At 42.3% G+C, this 21238-nt stretch overlaps 1 non-coding gene across 1 annotated transcript; it reads left to right on the forward strand.

Annotated features, from left to right (window-relative positions):
• Positions 1 to 1976: 1976 nt before the first annotated feature.
• On the forward strand, positions 1977 to 2114 carry LOC119947733. Its single transcript, XR_005456532.1, has one exon. It is a non-coding gene; the product is annotated as a small nucleolar RNA SNORA7 (small nucleolar RNA).
• The last annotated feature ends 19124 nt before the right edge of the window (positions 2115 to 21238 follow it).

The raw sequence follows: 21238 nt of genomic DNA on the forward strand, positions 1-21238 counted from the left end.
TGGGACAACCTGATTACCTTGTATCTACCCCAGAGCTTAGAACGGTGCTTGGCACACAGTAAGTGCCTAAAAAATACCATAATTATTATTATAGTCTAGCAAGGGCCAAGAGTGTTGTGAATATGCACTAATCACTATTCTTTGTGTGACGCTCGTTTTCCAACATACCATGATGAACCTAGATTGACAGGTCCTTGAATAAAGGAGTGTAAAGCTTGCATTTGGCTTATGAAGGCATAGCTTATACATAAAACACTTTCCCCAAAAGTAATGACAGTCAATCAATGCTATTTACTGAGCAATTACTGTGTGCAGAGCACTGCACTAAGCACTTGGGAGGGTACAGAGTTAGAAGATTTCTTGTGCCTGCCCACAACAAAAGACAAACTAAGAAAAGGCAAGTGGGCTATGTGCAAGAGATGCAACTGTTCAAAACACAGCTTTTAACAAAAACAAAACAGCATTTTCCAAAGCAATAATGAATGCAAAGCTTAGAGGGAATCACATGAATTAAAATTACAACTGGCATTGGGAAATGTCCCTCACATTATGCTCCCGGACCACAGAGGTAAATGGAAATAACTATGAAATGTTGATGATTGCTAAATTGCTCTTCATGGTGTTGATTAAGGTTTGTATTGAGCAATTATGTCAATGAATAATTATTGCACATAACCATCATGATATTATTCTTATACATTTGCTCTTTATTCTTTTAGGCGTCTTAAAGAATCATTGACACATCTTGAACTTAAATTGGACTACATTTACATTAATGCCAACTTGGATTATTTAACATAAATTGTGCCCATGTAAATGCTCAGTTTAGGAATTTCTCTTTTCAAGTTTTATCATTTTTAATATTTTATTGATCCTAATGTCAATATTTGTAAAAATGAAAAGAAGGAATAAAGTCCTGCCCTTCGAGTTGTTTTCTGTTCCTTTTCCCGACCCCTTTTCAATGCAATTTATGGTTCATGTTAATGTAATTCCACCTGTTGAAGAACAGTTTCCTTTTTCTTTCTTGAGCAAAATCAATTCCGCTCAGTAATATCAGATCAATGAACCAATAAGTCACTCAAGGAAACATGTTACTTTGTCCATAAAGTTTAAAAGTTAGCCAAAAAAACAGATTGAGGCTCATTCACTCTGGGCCTAAAGAGGCAAGGCTGAAAAGAAGCCAGGTAGAGAGCATGAAAGAAATAAACTGCACCACAACCTCTCATTTCCATTTCCTGAATGTTTGTGTTTTAAGGCAAAACTTGAAACTACTTTTGTAAGTTTGGAGGGACCCAGGAAGCACTAGAAACAGAGATAGCTAAGTGGAGAGATAAGAGAATAGGGAGTAAGGAGGTTATGATTTTTGAAATCATTTTTATGACTTTTTACGCTTCCTGGAAAATGTAATCGTTTTTGAAATATTAAAAAATACATAAATTCAAAAGAAACAGAAGACTGAGTAATCCTTCAATCAGATCACCATTTAGTCATTGAAAGTATGGAATGGATATTAAAAATGCTCCTCGGAAATATTAGCATCACTTGCTGCGATTTAAAATATTTTCAATGAATGTTTTATTTGATCTATTGTACCTGAAAAACATTAGAGAGAATAAGTAGCTCCACTCACACAAATTGATCTTTTACTGCGTGGACATTAATGATCATAGAAATGAGGGCTATAGAAGCTGGTAATGCAATGTTATATGCAAGAATCACTTCCCCTTCGCAATAGGGCAGCTAGCTTGTAGCCCAGGTGTAATAACTGTGGTATTTATTAAGTGCTTACTATGTGCTAAGCTTGGAGTAGATAAAGATAAGCAGGTCCTACAGTCTAAGTAGGAAGGAGAACAGATAATGAATTTCCATTTCACAGGTGAGTGAACTGAGATACAGAGAAGTTAAGTGACTTGTTCAGTGGTCACATCAGGTAAGTGGTGGAGCCGGGATTAGACTCAGATCCTCGGATTCCCCCCGAACTCTCAGGATCGCATCTGGAGAGTTTCCAGTCCTCTACCAGTCTCGACTACGAGAGGGAGAGTCAAGCAGAGGCATACCCCTTCCATTACTAGCGTGGGCAGTGGCTACTGAGTGGAAGGCAATCCGCTACAAGTCAAAACTCACTTGTGCTGCGCAGCAGCGGCATAGGAGAGACTCAAGGGTGGAGACTCAATTTTACTGTGCAGAAGGCGGCAATGGTAAACCACTTACCGATTTTTGCCAAGAAAACGCTGGATCCACTACAAGAACCATTACAGATGGAGGTGGGGCATCCTGGGGGAGATGTGTCCATGGAGTCACTATGGGCCAGAGATGACTCGACAGCAGAAGACAAGACCTCTGATTCCCAGGCCCCAAAGTCTCGAGTTGGAGACAAGGAATCTGAGATTTGACATCCCACAGAAAAGGCCCAACTCCGAAATCGAATGACTGAGAGAAATCAATGTCCTTCTGAAAAGGGGGGCTGAATGGGCCAACCTGGGAGACAAATTTATCAAGAAAACAAGAGCAGCACGTGCTGTAACGGGACAAGTTTCCACATGTTTTTCTGATGAGGAGTTTCAGATCACGGGTGGAAATGGAATTAGAGCAATGATTAAATTAACATCAAGATCCCTCTGCTGAGGCTTGGGACAGAGCAGTCAGTTGGCAGCATTATTATTTAGCAGTTCGGTAGCACTTTATAATTGCAGAGGACAAAAGCCATCATTCTTAAAGGGCTAGTCGTGAATGTTATTTCGGCTTTAAAAAGCCACATGATCTGTAAAGAGCAAGTTGTACTACACTAATCACATGGCCTTCTTTAACTGCTCTGGCATTCCAGCAGACATCCTCAGCCATCTCTCCTCTACGAATCATAATTCCCAATCCTCTACCCTTTTCCACTAGCCTGTAAGCACCACCTCTACATTATATACTCCTTGAGGGTAGGGATGACATCTATCAGTTCTGTTGTACTGTACTTTCCCAAGTGTTTAGTACAACGCTCTGCACGCAATAAGTGCTCGATAAATACCACTGATTGATTCCTTGGGGACCTGTCATTCATCTCACTAATCAAATCTCCTCCTTCTCCTCTTCACCTTTAAAAAGCGGTGACCATTCCTTCAGATGATGGAACACTGGGGCAGGCTATAAAAGGAGGTTTTGGGGTCCCCCTTCCTGGTGACCTTTAAGGGAGGAACAGACAATCACCTCACCGGGATAGCTTGGTTTGTCATTCCCCTTTGTTGATCCAGGGAGCTTTATCAGGATCTATTTTTCTGTGACTAATTATTCATTCAATCATATTTAATGAGCGCTTAGTGTGTGCAGAGCACTGTACTAAGCACTTGGGAAGTACAAGTTGGCAACACATAGAGATGGTCCCTACCCAACAGCGGGCTCACAGTCTAGAAGGGGGTGACAGAGAACAAAACATATTAACAAAATAAAATAAATAGAATAGATATGTACAAGTAAAATAGAGTAATAAATACGTACAAACATATATACATATATATACGTGCTGTGGGTAAGGGAAGGAGGTAAGGCGGGAGGGATGGAGAGAGGGAGGAGGGGGAGAGGAAGGAGGGGGCTCAGTCTGGGAAGGCCTCCTGGAGGAGGTGAGCTCTCAGTAGGGCCTCGAAGGGAAGAAGAGAGCTAGCTTGGCAGATGTGGGGAGGGGGGGCATTCCAGGCCAGGGGGTGTATGGTGGATGTGTAGCGGGCCAAAAGCGAGTAAAATTGAGGAGCTGGATGTTCCCCAATACTGCAGGTGCCAGATCCAATTTTTCTTCATCAAACCGAGTAACTAAGCAGAAGCCAGCATGAGGCCAAAATGAAAGGGTTCTGCTGAAGCGGTAGCAAGCCGAGACTAGATGGCTCCATCTTCACGCCTCCTAAAGATGATTTCTTCCTTTGTCATGGGCAGGCATTGACTGAAAACGTTTGTCTGTGGGGTGTGATGAAACCAATCCAATAATCTGTTTTGAACGCCCAACTCCTCCTCTAAACTCCTTGTGGGCAGGGGTCCCATCTACCAACTCTATTGGAGTGGACCCTCCCGAGCGTTTCGTGCGGGGCTCTCCGCAAAGCAAGCGCTCAGTACATAGCAGAGATCAATCGATAACCATCGACAGATAAGCAGTATGGCATGGGTTTAGGGCACGGGCCTGGGAGTCACGAGGTTTGCTGCCATTTGTCTGCTGCATGACCTTGGGTGAGTCACCTAACTCCTCTGTGCCTCAGTTCCCTCATCTGTAAAATGGGGATGGAGACTGTGAGCCCCACGTGGGCTAGGGAGAGGGTTTGACCCAATTTGCTGGTTTCCACCCCAGCTCGTAGAATGGTGCCTGGCACGTGGTACCAACTGTTACCACCTCACATATAAGAACTTTGCTGTAGTCACGCCGGTATGTCATGGAGTGTCTGGAACAGAATGTATCTGTTTATGGTTATATTGTACTCTCCCAAGCACTTAGTACAGTGCTCTGCATACAGTAAGCACTCAAAAAGGAAGATTAACTACTGCCCACCCACCAAGCAGAAAGACCCCGGAGGTGGAATCCTGCTGGGAGAGAGGAAGCTGAGGAGTCTATTCTGGGCTCTATCACTGAAAGGTCTGGGATTCCCAGAATCAATCAATTGTATTTATTGAGCGCTTACTGTGTGCAGAGCACTGTACTAAGCGCTTGGGAAGTCCAAGTTGGCAACATATAGAGACAGTCCCCACCCAACAGTGGGCTCACAGTCTAAAAGGGGGAGACAGAGAACAAAACCAAACATACTAACAAAATAAAATAAATAGAATAGATATGTACAAGTTAAATAAGTAGAGTAATAAATATGTACAAACATATATACAGGTGCTGTGGGGAAGGGAAGGAGGTAAGGTGGGGGGATGGAGGGGGGGACGAGGGGGAGAGGAAGGAAGGAGCTCAGTCTGGGAAGGCCTCCTGGAGGAGGTGACCTCTCAGTAGGGCCTTGAAGGGAGGAAGAGAGCTAGCTTGGCGGATGGGCAGAGGGAGGGCATTCCAGGCCCGGGGGATGACGTGGGCCGGGGGTTGATGGCAGGACAGGCGAGAAGGAGGTACGGTGAGGAGATTAGCAGAAGCCTTGGCTTCCTATCCTGAAGATAAGGATGAGCCCTCTCTGTCTCCTTCCTCGAAGGAATTTTTGGGCAATTACCTGCCATACAAATATCATTAACCTGTCACAAATCACCTAGAGACAAAAAGGTAAGATAGCTAATTAAAAAAATTACTTCATAAATACCCTCATTATACTCCCAAGCTTCACTCTGGCCTTCAAAGGCAATGCGATTTCCTTCCCTTAATTAGATGTCTCTTTCACATTGTTCAGTTATTAAACAATTCCTCTCCTTGCATCACTTCCTGAGCCTTGACACACCCTAGGCTTAGTGTGAAATAACAGCTGTGCCTCGGCTCTCAAAGCGAGCCAATGCCCAATCCGAATTACGTTGGCTAGGAACACTGAAGGTCATCTGATCCTACCCTCTGCCACCAGGCTGGAGATGAACTAAATGCACTTGAACAGATGGGTATTTCCTTAAAGCTCTTCAAAGATGTATTTCCTCTAATAAAAGCGTGGTATTATCCTTCCCTTATTCCGTTTGGGAACCTGACCTGCACTTTCCTCTCTACTCTTGAGGATATTACCATGTTTTGGGATGGGAATTTAAATAAATTTAAATTTCCATTTATAGAAACAAATACACTCAAGTAGAGATAAGAGCCGGGAAAATAAACTGAAACACTTCAATTTGTTCTTTCGTGGCAAAGAGCCTCTTTCTTGCAACACTCCCATTGGTGAAATTCAAATGAGCAGAGGGCATTGCTATAAAGTAATGCAAACCACTCAACCCTAACCTCAAATGCATTCCTCCTCTTCTCTGTGTTGAGCTAAAGCAATACCTGTCATCTCACATGCCAGCTTAAATCTTTCCACTGTACCTCATTTTAAGCCCTCCTGCTTGCCTGGAACACATTCCCCCTGACAAAAACAAAACAAAAACAACCCCTTCAAATCTTCCAGACAACTGCGCACCCCCTCTGCAAAGCCCTTCTGCAACCCCATCTCCTCCAGAAGGTTTTCCCCACTCGTTCCCTCCCAACTCCCACCTCAGATTCATAATCACCCATAGCATTTCTATACAAAAATCAATTTATACACTCTAAGCACCCACTCATCCATGTCTCCATCTTTCCAGTCAAAGACTTTCATCCAAAAAAGGATTCATTTGGATACAGGGCTCTCAACAATCCTTCTACTTTCCTGCCCGGTCAAAAGTTACCAGTTGAAATGAGCCCAAGGTGTTAGACTTAAAAGTCACAAAATCTCTCTCTCTCCCACTCTCATTTTACCCTGCTTTTGACCTATTCGGGCTATACTACTTAAGGAAAAAAAAATTAGTTTGTTTACACACTATTATGCAATGTTATCCAAATAAGCACAATAATGACGAATTCTGCAGCAAGCCAAGGCGTTCAAAACCTGCTGACCTACCAGATATGTACTTTTTCCATCTGGGAATGATATCTGCTTGCAGATGAAAGGTACTCTCTTCTAAAGGAGGAAAAAACTAGATTTCATTTCAATTCATTGATTTTTTCATTCTCTTGTTAGCTCAACAGATTAAGACAGTTGTTGCAATCCACTATTACTGTAATTCTGAAAAATTGATTTTAAAAAGTGTGTGGTAAGAAAATGTGGGTGCTCACATGCTTGGTGGACTTATATACCTATCTTTAACACTCTCTTGCTTCCTCTCACCTGCAATTTTAGTGTCTGCCTCCCCTGCTAGACTGTAAACCTCTTGTGGACAGGGTTCATGGATAATCCAATCAAATCACAGGGATTCACTAAGCACTTACTGTGTGCGGAACACACATCACAAATCTATTTTTCTTTCCCAATTATTCAGTACAGTGCTTCAAACAGAGTTCATGCCCAATAAATAATAATAATAATAATAATGGTATTTGTTAAGCACTTACTATGTGCAAAGCACTGTTCTAAGCGCTGGCACTATTCTAAGCGCTGGCACTGTTGATTAACTGGTGATGGCGAGGTTTGAACTAAAGGAGTATTAAATGACAACTGTGCAGCAGTATTTAATAAGCATAATTCTCTCAATGCCTGTTTACCTCCAGTACTTATAGACCCCTAGGGAAGAGATTTGAGACTTTTTCTCTGCCCAGGGACAATTAAATAGCCCCCTAGTGATTAATGCTCCTATTATAACAACCCCAAATTTAGAACCACGGTTGTCATGCGAATTGCTGGAAAAATTTTGTTCAATCCTGCTGCTACTACAGCTACGAATCACTCTATATCTTTCTTACCACTCCTCAAAAACCTTACTTACTACTTACTGAACCACAATCTTGTCTCTTATCACTGACCCCTTGCTCATGTCCTCTCTCTGGCCTGGAATCCCTTCCCCTTTCATATCCAACAGAACACCGCTCTCCCCATTTTCAAGGCCCTACTACAATTATATCTCCCCAACACCCATTCGTTCATTCAATCGTATTTATTGAGCGCTTACTGTGTGCAGAGCACTGTACTAAGCGCTTGGGAAGTACAAGTTGGCAACATATAGAGACGGTCCCTACCCAACAGTGGGCTCACAGTCTAGAAGGGGGAGACAGAGAACAAAACAAAACATATTAACAAAATGAAATAAGTAGAATAAAAATGTACAAGATAAATAAATACACCCAGACTGTAAGCTCATTGTGGGCAGGGAATGTGTCTGTTTATTGTTATAGTGTACTCTCCCAAATGCTTAATACAGTGCTCTGCACACAATAAGCGCTCAATAAATACAACTGACTGGCTAATCTCTCATTTCCCCACTTCACTGACCCTCCCCCTCCTGCTTTGTCTAGGTACTTGGATCTGTAATAATAATAATTATTATTATTATGGTTCTTGATGAATTCTTACTATTTGCCAAGCAGTGCCTGGGAAGATACAGGGTAATCAGGTTGGGCACAGTCCCTGTCCCTCATGGGGCTCACAGTCTCAATCCCCATTTTAAAGATGAGGCCACTGAGGCCCAGAGAAGTGAAATGACTTGCCCAAGGTCACACGGCAGAACAGTGGCAGCACTGGGATTAGAACCCATGACCTTCTGACTGCCAAGCCCATGCTCTATCCACTAGGCCATGCTGCTTCTCTGTACCCCTTCAGCACTTCAATACTCACCCCAACCCCAGCACTTATATACATACTCTGTTGCTTCCCCTATCAATCAATCGTATTTATTGAGCGCTTACTGTGTGCAGAGCACTGTACTAAGCGCTTGGGAAGTACAAGTTGGCAACATATCTGAAATCTGAAATGCCTACCTCCCCTCTCTAGACCGGAAGCTTCGTAAGTTCAAGGATCTTGTCTAACAATTCTATTTTACTTCATTTTCTCAAATGGTCTGCACATTAAGCCCCCTTTTCCTCAGCTCTCCCTCCTTTCCGTGTCACCTAAACTCCTCACTTTGCTCTTCCCCAGAGCTCCCGCCCCACAGCACTTATGCACATATGTATATATCTATAATTTTATTTATCTATACTGATGCCTATCTCCCCCCTTCTAAACTGTAACCCCATTGTGGACAGGGATTGTCTCTACTGCTGAATTGTATTTTCCAAGTGCTTAGTATAGTGTTTTGTACACAGTAAACGTTCAATAAATACAATTGAATGAATGATCTACTGTTCATTGAGCACACTCAAATACCACTGACAGATTACCAGATACCGTGGATTGATACCTTACCAGATTTGTATTGCTAGTCTCCCATATGCGATTGTAACATCCTAAAGGATAGGGGGCCCTTTATTTCTATTTCATGTTCCTAAGGGCTCTGCACAGGGCTACTCATTGTAGGTACTTAGTAAATATTATTGATTAAGAACAATCAGAAGAACAGAAATAGCTAAGAGAAAAGGGAAATAAGATTGGGAATCAATCAATCGTATTTATTGAGCACTTACTAAGTGCAGAGCACTGTACTAAGCGCTTGGGAAGTACAAGTTGGCATGATAAAGGGGATGCTTCAAAACCTAATATAATGGAGTTTGGTGAAGAAATATTGCCCAGTTGAAACTGTAGAGACAGAGAGACATTTATATCTTTCAAGACTTAGTCTTCTCTTAAAGGAATCTATTAAGAGAAGCAGCATGGCTTACTGGAAAGAACACGGGCTTGGGATCAGAGGATGTGGGTTCTAATCTTGGCTCTGCCACTTGTCTGCTGGGTGACCCTGGGCAAGCCACTTCACTGCTCTGTGCCTCAGTTACCTCATCTGTAAAATGGAGATTAAGACTGTGAACCTCACTTGGGACAACCTGATTACTTGTATCTACCCCAGCCCTTAGAACAGTGCTTGGCACATAGTAAGTGCTTAACAAATACCATAATTATTTTTATAATTATTATTATTATTATGAATAGAAGCAGCATGGCCTAGTGGGTAGGGCACAGGACTGGGAGTCAGAAGGTCATGGGTTCTAATACTGGCTCTGCCACTTGTCTGCTGTGTGACCTTGGGCAAGTCACTTCACTTCTCTGTGCCTCAGTTATCTCATCTGTAAAGTGGAGATTAAGACTGTGAGCCCAATGTGGGACAGGAACTGTGTCTAACCCATTGCTTGTATTCCACCCCCTTCCCCCACCCCCAGCGCTTAGAACAGTGCCTGGCACATAGAAAGTGCTTAAACACCACTATTATTATTAAGGAATAAATTCATAGTAGGGATGAAAGTAAGCAGGATTATACACACATTTCCTCCTTTGAAATCCACTTGTGGCATTGCTTTTTTTAACTTCACTAATCTGGTTTTGTTTCAACATAAAATAAAAATAACCTAAAGCTAATTGTTGAAATTCTGCTCAGAAAGGCCAGAGAACTCCTAGAGACCTAGGAATATTAGGAGATAACACAACATGGTATCTGTCCAACTGGGAGAAGGAGAAAATACCGGATACTGTCTATTTATTTATTTTACTTGTACATACCTATTCTATTTATTTTATTTTGTTAGTATGTTTGGTTTTGTCCCTTTTAGACTGTGAGCCCACTGTTGGGTAGGGACTGTCTCTATATGTTGCCAACTTGGGCTTCCCAAGCGCTTAGTACAGTGCTCTGCACACAGCAAGCGCTCAATAAATACGATTGATTGATTGATTGATTGATTGTACAAAACCCCAATCTTATCAATGACTTGGTGATCTTTGTCGTGCTAGGGAAGGAAGACAATGATTATCACCAAAGGAGACCTGATAGAAATCACTCCCAAACAACCTGCCGCCTTAACCTCCAAAAAGTAGCCTCCTGCCTAGTAGCCTTCAGAACTGTTCCTCCCTCCAAGGTTCAGTCCAAAATGGTGCTTGAATTAAGTGGAGCAAGTGGAATTAACAGTGGTTTCCTCTGTACAGAGATCACGCTCCCCAACCCCCTGGGAAGCACACAAAAGTATCCAAGAGGCTACCTTCCCACACAGTAGTGTTCTGCTGTCTGCCCGGGGTTGGAAGCGGGGCTCAATGGTTTCATTTGAAACATAATAATACTGTGGAGACTGGAAGTTGGTGACCCTTTCTTCCAAAACACAGAAAAGAATTGAAGGCATTGAAGAGTGAGCCTAAATTTTATGGGTTTTATTTCCCTCAGGGCCTCAGACAACTGCATTGTAATGAAGCAACAGTATTCCTAAAGGGCATTCTGGGCATTGAGATGCAAATGAACACTCCAAACATCCCACTCTCCATCGGAATGCTTGTGTCTAGTACTGTCACACAAGGAGTTCTTGAATCTGAGCAGGGTTTATTCAAGGCCAGGCTCCAACCAGAAATATGTGTTTCACCCTGTGAACAAATTCCATTTACTTAAAAAGCCCCCGACAAATGAAATCCCCAAAAGACTTTAGAGCAGCCTTTCTTGAAGTGGTGTGCCTTGAAGTGAAATGGCTTTAAAATGGTCCAATTTACACCGAACTCATTGCCTAAAATTTCAGTGAAAAACATAGGATATCCCAGATGACCGCTTTTTTAAAAATTTAGGTTTCCTTCATGGAGAGATACTGTAATAGGATAGTGCCCTAGTTTCATTTCACAGAAGTGAAAAAAGTAATTTCAGTTTGCACATTTTGCTAATAAAATCAGAAATGTCATCCTATGCTTCTCCACAAGTCGGATGATGATGGTATTTATTAAGCCCTTACTATGTGCCACTCTCCTAACGGTTATGAATCCCTAATTTTTTGTACATCCTCTAAACTGGAGCAGGTAATAGATGCCTAGTATTTTTCTCCAGTAATAGTGGATAGTTTAATCATTTGAGATTATATAAATCAATTCTAAAAATATTTTTCTAAAGTGACTTGGGTTGCAAAAATGATATTTAAGTCCATAGAATTTATCCAGAAACAACCATCCTTTACAAAAGTATAATAATAGTAACATTTATTGATGCCCAATGGGTACTAAGGACTTGGGAAATACAAAACACATAACATATTCCCTGCCCTCAAAGATCTTACACAAGGAGTTAGAAACATAAAAGCTTTTTGAAGTACAGAGGCAGTGTTAGTGGAAGGAGCATGGTCCTAGGAATCAGAGAACCTGGGTTCTAATTCCAGTTCTGCCACTTCATCATCATCACTGTCAATGATATTTACTGAGAGCTCACTGTGAGCAGAGCACCGTACACTATAAAAGAGCTGGTGGACCTGTTCCCTACCCTCAAAGAGCTAACAATCTAGAAGGGGGAGACAGGCATTGAAATAAATTATGGATATGGACGTAAGTGCTCTGAGGCTGAGGTGAATAAAGGCTACAAATACAAGCGCATGGGGGATACAGAAGGAAGAGGGAATAGGAGATGGCCTCAGAGGAATTGTGATTTTAATATGGCTTTGAAGATGGAGTGAGTGATAGGCTGTCAGATATGAAGCAAGAGGGAGTCCCAGGCCAGAGGCAGGATGAGGTAGATGAGATTGAGGCACAGTGGTTGGGTTGGCAACAGAAGAGTGAAGTGATGTGCTGAGTTGTAGGAGGAAATCAATGAGGTAAGATAGGAGGGAGCAAGGTGATGGAGTGATTTACAGCTAATGGTAAGGAGTTTGTTTAATAATGCAGTGGTGGACCTTGTGAAGGCAGAACTGACAGGATTTGGAGATAGGCTGAATATGTGGGTTGAATGAAAAAGATGAGCTGAGGATAAGGCCAAAGCTACAGGCCTGTGTGACAGGAAGGATGGTGGTGCTGTCTACAGTGATGAGAAATGCAAGGGGAGAACAGGGTTTGGGAGGGAAAATTTGGAGTTTTATTTTGGACAAGTTAAATTTGATGCGTCAACAAGACATCCAAGTAGTGGTGTCCTGAAGGCAGGCGGAAATATAAGCCTGTAGAAGAGGAGAAAGATCAAGCCTGGAGATACAGATTTGGGGAAAAATAATAATAATTATGGCATTTGTTAAGTGCTTACTATGTGACAGGCACTTTACTAAGAGCTGGGGTGGATACAAGCAAATCGGGTTGGACACAGTCCCTGTCCCACATGTCCCAGTCTCGATCCTCATTTTACATGTGAGATAACTGAGGCAAAGAGAGGTGAAGTGACTTGTCCAAGGTCACACAGCAGACAAGTGACAGAGCTGGGATTAGGATCCAGGTCCTTCTGATTCTCAGGCCCAGTCTCTATCCACTAAGTCATGCTGCTTCCTAGAAGAATATCATGAAAAATATAGATAATGGAATCTCCTGTACAGAAGGATGGATGAACCTCAGTTTTCTGACCTTACAACCAAAAACATGTGTTCCAGAAATGATTAAAGCAGTAGTGGTTTGAGAAAGAGTCCAGGCTTGGGAGTTAGAGGTCATCAGTTCTAATCTCGGCTCTGCCACTGATCACAGTGGCAGTCAGTTGACTTCTCTGTGCCTCAGTTACCTCATCTGTAAAATGGAGTTCAGACTGTGAGCCCCATGTGGGACAACCTGATTACCTTGTATCTACCCCAGCGCTTAGAACAGTGCTCGGCACATAGTAAGCAGCAAACAAATGCCATCATTATTATTATTATTACCTCAAAATCAAACTACCCAGCCAGTGATCACCACTATTAGGCTCTAATATTAACTGCGGCATTTGTTAGGCTCTATGTGCCAGGCACTGTACTAAGCACTGAGATAGATACAAAATATTTGGGTTGGACACAGTCCCTGTTCCACATGGGGCTCACAGTCTAAGCAGAGAGAGTGGGATTTAATCCCCATTTTACAGGTGAGGAAACTGAGGCCCAGAGAAGTTAAACGACTTGCCCAAGGTCACACAGCAGAAACATGGTGGAGTTGGGATTGGAGCCCAGGTCCTCTGACTCCCAGTCTGCTGTTTACACTAAGCCACACTGCTTCTAGATTATATGAACGAGTTTTAGGGTTGGTAACTATCATTTCTTTTAGCTACTGGACATTTAGCTACCTTTAGAATATTTCCCTCGATTCTTGGCTTTTAGCAAGTTATCACTTTATGGGACATATATTGGCATTTTAACTCAACAGAGTATATAATAACTTAAGGCTATTTATCTATCAGGAGCAGGATGACAACACAAATGTTAACAGTCAGTAAAATAGTGATGTATTCTCAATGAGAAAAGTTGGATAAACTCACTGTAGTTCTAACACTGTTTTCCACTTTGCTTTTTTCTTTTTAAAAAAGGACAAATGCATCCGTCTCCTTATGGACTTTTTTCTAAACTTCTACTTCACCTCTATAGAATTAATCTTGACATTTCCTAACTCAAGCCTTCTGATTCACTTCGAAATGCAGTTTTCCCACTGCCTGGAGAGGTTCTGTTTCCTTTTACTACAACGGCCAAATTTGTTGGGTGTGCTGAGGGTTCAGAAGGAATGCCCAGCAGATTATGTTTTTGAGTGAAGTTATAAATACTACAACACCTAAACTCCCAATAAAAACCAAAGATCTTTTAATACATGTGAGAACATAGTTGTCAGAAAGCCTATGACCCTTTCATCGGGGATGAGAGGACAAAAATGCGGAAGAAGAAGAATGTTATGATGATTTTGAATCAAGGTTTTCAAAATCCATAATAAACTTTGGCCAAAAATAACAACAACAATAATAATATTTGTTAAATGCTCGTTTTATGCCAAGAACAGTACCAAGTGCTGGAGTCGATGCAAGTTAATCAGGTCCTACGTGGGGCTCACAGTCTAAGTAGAAGGGAGAACAGATATTGAATCCCCATTTTGCAGATGAGGGAACTGAGATACAGAGAAGTTAAACGACTTGCCCAAGGTCACACAGGTAAGTGGTGGAGTCAGGATTAGAAACCAAGGCCCCAGATTCCCAGGTCTTTGCTCTTTCCACTAGACCATGTTTCTTCCCCCAAATTCTCCAAAAGTCAATTCATAACCTGGAGATCACCTTGCCTGTATCACTGTTCCCTTGTTATTAGCAACAGCCTCTGCATATTCAGTGGATGCAATCTTATCATCGCCAGTATCATCTTTGAACCTTAGCAATGGCAGAGCCAGAAAAAAAATCTGATCAAGACATAAATCTAACAACATAAGCTGGGGGGTGACGCTTAAAGCAGGGAAAATTGGCATGACCTTTGCTTCTTTCTGTGCCAGTTTTGTAGACTTTTAGCCATCGAGGCACAGGAAGAGAAATTCTCGTCTTGTAATATTTAGTAACCTCAGAGATTCCTCTCCCCCTCGCCCCACTCCATCCCCCCGTCTTACCTCCTTCCCTTCCCCACAGCACCTGTATATACGTTTGTACATATTTATTACTCTATTTATTTTAGTTGTACATATCTATTCAATTTATTTTATTTTGTTCATATGTTTGGTTTTGTTCTCTGTCTCCCCCCTTCTAGACTGTGAGCCCACTGTTGGGTAGGGGCCGTCTCTATACGTTGCCAACTTGTACTTCTGCACACAGTAAGCGCTCAATAAATACGATTGATTGATTGATTCCGTAACCTAAATTCCCTCCGATTTGTTTCTCCATTTCCTTCTCTGGGAGATACAAGAGAAGAATAAAAAAAAAAACCGAACAGTTCAGTAGCCATTACCAGCCCCTCCTCCAGAGTCAATTCCATGTCTATAACTGGTTCTCTTTTGAACAAGGACTAACATTTTAGCTTCTTTTTAGGTTTTTAGAAACACTGTCCTCGCCCTACAGGGAAGGCTGTTTTTCTTGTGGCATTGGCCCCATCTGCTGGATAGGAGTAACAAAAAATCCTCAAAGGATGAGCCCTGCCTCAAACTAATCCAATAAAGCAGAGCTCTTCTTGTTCCTTACAAGAAAAGACTTTGCTGCTGTCGTTCGTACAAGTTTCTAACACGCATTTGTTTCTCTTCCTGGAAATCCTCTCAATCGCTCCCTGAAAAATCTCGTTTTCGCATTCTGTTTCTGTTGACACAAACTGCAAGGATACAATGTTTTGGTACCTTTCCCACCTCTCTGATAACCAACATAAACACAAAATCTTTAGTTTGTATGCAACCACTCGGTAGAGTGAGAAGTAAGCAAATTTCAGTGCCATGTCTATTTGTTTAAATCTGAATGCACAGCATGGCACATTATTCAAACTACCTGGAAACATATGTGAGGAAAGCTGGCTTTGAAGGGAAACTTCCTGTTCTTGCTTTTCTAAACATTTCTTTTCTCTTCCTGTCACTGCACCTTGTTTTCTAGTCAACAGTGAACTCCGCTAAGAGAAAAAGTACAGAACAAATGTTCTGCCGAGTAGTCAATCTCCAAAAACCAAAAGATTTTCTAGGAAGAAAAATGGTCAAATTTTTTCTCAGCTATAAAGAGGCAGAAAAATCTCTATTTTGACTAAGATGACAGTAACAAAGTGAATTTGCTACTGATGCAATTACAAACAATTCTTCCATAATAAAGGTTTTCACTGTGCATTTTGGAATCTTCTTCCAGCCTGGTCAGAAGAAACAGTTGTATTTGTGGGCAGGGAATGTGCCTACCAACTCTGCTGTTCTTAGACTCTACCAAACATTCAGTACAGTACTCTGCATATAATAAACACTCAATAAATACCATTGATTGGTTATGGACATAGCAGCGGTCACAGCGCACATTCTGTGATAAAAATTTTTCTTAATTCAGGGCTCGTTGGGAATGTAGCCACAGCATTATAGGAGCATTGAGCATATGTGGATAGTTCAGCTAAAATTGCAAAATCTTACGTTGAAAACGTGATTGATGCAAAGTGGCCTTCAGCCTTCCATTTGGGAGAAAATTGTCACAGTCTACCACATCACTTTCTAATTGGAAATCAAGGTTTAGCCTGGTTCTATAAAGGTTTTACCATCTGATATTCAGCAGGTCATAAAACTTTTTTAAATGATTTTTTGAGGGTCAAATAGATTCTTTTTATGAAGCCCTTTGTTTAATTCAGTTGAATCAGACTTCAGGATCAGTTCTATCTTTTTTACATATATCATAGAAATATTGGTGCTGTTTCATAAAGATGAAACATTCATTCATTCAATCGTATTTATTGAGCGCTTACTGTGTGCAGAGCACTGTACTAAGCGCTTGAAACATCTCTCTGGTAAAGGCCAATTAATATAATAATCCACTAAAATACCCTGTTTAACATTCATTTTTAACGAGAACTAAATAGTACAGCTTGGCTTAAACTTGGAGGAAAGGAGGAATGTAAAGAGGCAGATTGCATAAAATTTTCATAGACCCAAAGAATCAATCAATGGTACTTATTGCACACTATGTGCAGAGCACTCAACTAAGTGCTTGGGGGAAATACAACATAATTAGTAGACTCGTTCCCTGCCCATATCCAGCTTAATAACAGTACTTGTTTAGCCAGTTATAGAATTAATCAGTATTATTTATTAGTATGTGCTGGGGAGAGTGCAATAGATGTCAAAGACACAATCCTTGCCCACAAGGGTCTTAGAATCCCCTTTTCCATTCTAAACAAGTAAACAGGAATAGTTTTGAAAGAAAGCTTTAAATCAATGTTAGGAGACATGTAGTTGCAATAAACCCTATCTTTTATCTAAAGCCTCTTTCATTTAGGATACTAATAGGTGATCATCTGTGAAATAGTTTCATTTAATCCATATTTTCAACACTTAAGGTTTCCTTCCTAAAGGAAGATGGATACACCCAGTAGCTGGGAACTGAATTACTTTGGAGCAGCAACCTGCCCTGTAACAACTTGCTGTTCTTTGAAGCAAGTGGGGCTCAACTTCAGCATCCAGACCGTTAACTAACAATAATAATAATAATAATAATAGCCTTTGTTAAGTGCTTACTATGTGCCAGGCACTGTAAGTATCACGTCCCCTGCACAGGTGATCTAATTGCAACATACAGACCAGGGATACCAACCGTGAATTCACCAACAGGCCATAGAAAGGAGCTAGACTTTGCCACATCTGGGAAGCGCGGAAAGACATTTTGCACGAGTGTAAACGCAGAGTGGCCACTACACCAAGGTAGTGGTATGGGGAGGAAACTGAACTTCATCCAAGCTACCACAGCCCATTTTCTGCTGCCTCATTTAAAGCGGCGGGTGCCTGAATGGAGCTTCCGCTAAATGGTTTCCCCTGTCCTCCCCCCCACTCCTCCCCTCCTCGATTCATATTCCCTGTGTTGTGCACATGCGTGCCCCCCCCCCACACCCTCTCATGTGCTCAGACATCATCATCATCATCATCAATCGTATTTATTGAGTGCTTACTATGTGCAGAGCACTGTACTAAGCGCTTGGGAAGTACAAATTGGCAACATATAGAGACAGAAACAAAACCAAACATACTAACAAAAATAGAAAATATAAAATAAATAGAATAGATATGTACAAGTAAAATAAATAGAGTAATAAATATGTACAAACATATATACATATATACAGGTGCTGTGGGGAAGGGAAGGAGGTAAGATGGGGGGATGGAGAGGGGGACGAGGGGGAGAGGAAGGAAGGGGCTCAGTCTGGGAAGGCCTCCTGGAGGAGGTGAGCTCTCGGTAGGGCCTTGAAGGGAGGAAGAGAGCCAGCTTGGCGGATGGGCGGAGGGAGGGCATTCCAGGCCCGGGGGATGACGTGGGCCGGGGGTCAATGGCGGGACAGGCGAGAACGAGGTACGGTGAGGAGATTAGTGGCGGAGGAGCGGAGGGTGCGGGCTGGGCTGGAGAAGGAGAGAAGGGAGGTGAGGTAGGAGGGGGCGAGGTGATGGACAGCCTTGAAGCCCAGGGTGAGGAGTTTCTGCCTGATGCACAGATTGATTGGTAGCCACTGGAGATTTTTGACATCCACCACACGCTTGTCCTATAGGCAATACAACCTTCTGCAGGCATGCACCCTTCCCCTACAACTCCACATTCTTCCAAACAAGCCAAACACACACATCCTCTGTTTCACAAAAGCTTGTTCAACTGCAGGCAACATCCTCCACAGGCAGGCAAACATCAGCCTCAGTGCCTAGGGTGCAGAGAAATGGCAACTACCCCTGAACCCACCACAGGCCATGCTTTCAGTGGTTGTATTCCCTCTTCCGGCTTCTTCCTCCTCAGGACTCACGCTAATTTCCCAGTGCAGTGCATCTCACCTCTGCTAGGGGAACTTTTCCTTCAGCCCCAATGGCACCTGCTCAAGTAAAGGTGCATATCTGGCACATTTTCTCTTCCTCCGCTACTGACCCTGTAGCGGGAGAGATGGACTGGGAACCATCTGCCCTAGCTACGCCTCTGCCTCTCCCTGCTGAGGTAACCTCAGGAAAGTTGCTCTCTATGATAGAGCTCTTTGCCCCTCCTCCCTGTAGAATGGACGGTAGTTCTATGCATTTCTTGATTGATTCTTCCCTTCTAATCTTCCCTCACACATCAATTTAATTTATTGAGTGTCTCCAGTGCTCAGAGCACTGTATTAAGTGCTCGGGAGAGTAGGCTCTAACAATATGACCGAGTTAGTAGAGACATTCCCTTCCCACGAGTTCACAGTCTAGAGGGGGAACATACTCCCCCTCTCAGTTTTTCAGGAACGAGTCCCACATTCAAAAAAACCAAAAACCCCACCTCTATCAACATCACTAAAATCCATCCTTTCCTCTCCATCCAAACTGCCACCACGTTAATTCAGGCATTTATCCTACGCCGCCTTGATTACTGTATCAACCTCCTTGCCGACCTCCCAATCGGTCTATCCCAACTCGAGTTCATATTTCTTTCTGCCGACCAGTTCATTTTTCTACACAAAGATTCTGTTCACGTTTCCCCAGTCCTCAAGAACCTCCAGTGGTTGCCCATCCACCTCTGCAAACAGAAACTCCTCACCATCGGTTTTAAAGCAATCACAAACAAACAAAAAAAAGCAGACTGCCACCACCCTCCTGTCCCTGACCTCACCCAAGAATGCCTGTTCTCCAGTACTTTAGAGCTGTTGATTAAAATAATTTACTCATTTTAATTCACACTGTTTGTATAAATCAGACTCAGCAGTTGGGAAACCTTGACTCCAACATCTACCCAGGATCTTTCACGCAGTTACGCACAGTAGTGGGGAATAATTATGGATTATAAAGAGATGGAAATAGTCTTGTGGGTGCAATAAATATAAGCCAAATGATGAGGTGACAACACTAATAAGAGTTTAGCACCTGTGGAAGTAAGCAAAGATGTGGATTTGAAGGGCAGGGATAGATCTATCCTAAGTCTATTTGAAATTAGGAGGCTGGTGTTGTCATATTGCAGTGGTCTGTTGATGAATGGTTGGCTTTGAACAGAGCAGATTTATTGTTTTGAAATAGCAGCGGATAATTGGATAATCCCCCTAAAATGCAATAATTTTTCCATAAGGTTCATAAAGTTAATACACTTCAAATCTCCATGCAATACAATAAAATAAGATGTATCTTAAGAAGCTAAGTATCAGGTTTCAGAAAATCACTAGCAGAAAGTTTGCTGAATGGGCTCCAGTTATAGAATTTACTCTGAACAAACTATCATTAGAAGAAAAATGACAGCTCAAATTAACTCAAGACTAAGGTGAAGCTTGTGCTAAATAGCTGGGTAATTTGCATAAATCCAGATAATGCAGGGCTTTACCTTCATTAGTGAAGTGGGCAGTCTTTCTCCGATTTTATACCACAGTCTGGTTTTTATCTGGTCTGGCCCCTGATGGGTACTTATAAGGCATCACGCAGCTGTGGAGCTGGTTGTTTTAAATGCCAATTCTCACTCTGCTTTGGCTTTCGTCCCCAAGTCCCAGAAGCGATGACTGTGTTTACAGGGTGACCCGGGAGGAGAACGCAGTGGGTGGGGTGTGGAAAGAGATGAAAGAAATCAATGGTATTATTGAGAGCTCACTGTGTGCAGAACACTGTACTGAGCGTTTGGGAGAGTGTTACACAACAAAGCTGACAGACACATTCCCTGGCAACAAGGAGCTTACAGCTTAGAGGGATCTATTCAGTAACACAGTAAGTTTTGTGGACTTCTAGGCTTCCTTCACAGTTGATGAGGTCAGCCCAAGGCAGGGACGAGTGGTGGTGGAGTTGGTGGTAATGATAATAATAATAATAATAATAATAATGGTATTTGTTAAGCGCTTACTATGTGTCAAGCACTGTTCTAAGCATTGGGGTAGATACAAAGTAATCAGGTTGTTCTACGTGGGGCTCACAGTTTTAATTCCCATTTTACCGATGAGGTAACTGAGGCAAAGAGAAGTTAAGTGACTTGCCCAAAGTCAAACAGCTGACAAGTGGCGGAGCCGGGATTAGAACCCATGACCTCTGACTCCCAAGCTCGTGCTCTCTCCACTAGGCCACACTGCTCGGCCACTTTGTGATGTGCACAAGTACACAACACAGAATCGCGGCCCCTAGGATACTGCTGTTCATCACACGGCACAGTCTAGAAGTGCTTTTCAAGAACGCATTCCATCTTATTTGCATTTTATCATGCCTCAGTAGTCCGCTCTACCGACATTAGAGTTTCTAGGGGATTTTAGGAGAAAACTGCTGAAAGCAGGATATTGGCACAGCACAATCCAGTTGGGGTTATTTGATGACCCAAAACAGAGCTGAGTTAATTCCAGCAGCCGCAATTACCTGAGCGCTTGTAGACACTTGTTCTAATTGAGGAAGCAGCCAAATTGGCAGACACCAGCCTGGCCTGTGAGTCGACAAAGAATCGCACTTGACATCTTGTGAGA

Source organism: Tachyglossus aculeatus, chromosome X5 (genome assembly GCF_015852505.1).
Source record: "Tachyglossus aculeatus isolate mTacAcu1 chromosome X5, mTacAcu1.pri, whole genome shotgun sequence".
Lineage (NCBI taxonomy): Eukaryota > Metazoa > Chordata > Mammalia > Monotremata > Tachyglossidae > Tachyglossus > Tachyglossus aculeatus.